The following is a 1,024-nucleotide window of genomic DNA, read 5'->3' on the forward strand; positions in this document are numbered from 1 at the left end:
TCATTTTAATTACAATGTTTATAGGTCCATCCCCTAATTGGCATGTGCTAAATTACATGGATCAATGGTGTGTGTGGGCAATTTGACTCTTCCCTCAGTATTTTAAAAGTAACAATAAATTATTTCAAGTCTGACTTTATAAAGGAAATTGATGAAAAAAATTCAAATTTTAAAATATGAGAAAATATATATTGAGAAATACCAACACATATGAAAGTCTTCTGGTTGATTAATTAGAAGAAAATTAATTATAAAATAAAATTAAGTGCATAAAGTCGAGTACTTCACGTTTAAAAGTTTCATTTCTAAAAGTTAAAATTAGATTTAACGAAAAATGATAAGATTAAATTTAAATTATTTCACTCATTACTTCACTGTTAACATTTTTTCTATTTCTAACTACCTTGCACCTAACATGTTGTACTCATATCTTTATGTGGAATTAGGGGTGGGGCAAATATTTTGACTTTTGATCTTGAAGGTTTGCTTATAGGACAAGCAGGTATAAAGTTTAAAACTTCCCATTTTCAAGGTCGTCGGGTTAATTAGGAGTTGCAAGCCCATTAACGGGTATGCCAGAACTCAAAAGCTTTGTCACAAATCATGTATTTGTGTTTGAAAATCAACTTAAAATGTACAAATAATTTTTTTTAGAACTCAATTAGTTATATTTTCTAAAATGTGATATTATAACCTCAAAATATTAGCAATGTGCAACACCATGATCTCCACCCTCAATAAAAGTTTATGTTTGTTATCAACATACTCTCCTTTCGGAGTCACAATTTTTCTTCCCATAATATAATCTCCTTTAAGATTATGAAGCTCCTCTTCTATCTTGGTTTCGATAACACTTCACTTAACATGCTAATCCCGTCATTTGTTTTATGTGTCACCCTTTTTTTATTAGTCAATCCCATAAAGAATAATATATTTATATGTTTAGTAACAATTTAACTTTAAAATGTCTATTTTATCTTTATGAGATGTTAGTATGTTTTACAGCCACACAAATACCTGCAAA

This window comes from Solanum tuberosum, unplaced genomic scaffold (genome assembly GCF_000226075.1).
Source record: "Solanum tuberosum cultivar DM 1-3 516 R44 unplaced genomic scaffold, SolTub_3.0 scf00123, whole genome shotgun sequence".
Classification (NCBI taxonomy): domain Eukaryota; kingdom Viridiplantae; phylum Streptophyta; class Magnoliopsida; order Solanales; family Solanaceae; genus Solanum; species Solanum tuberosum.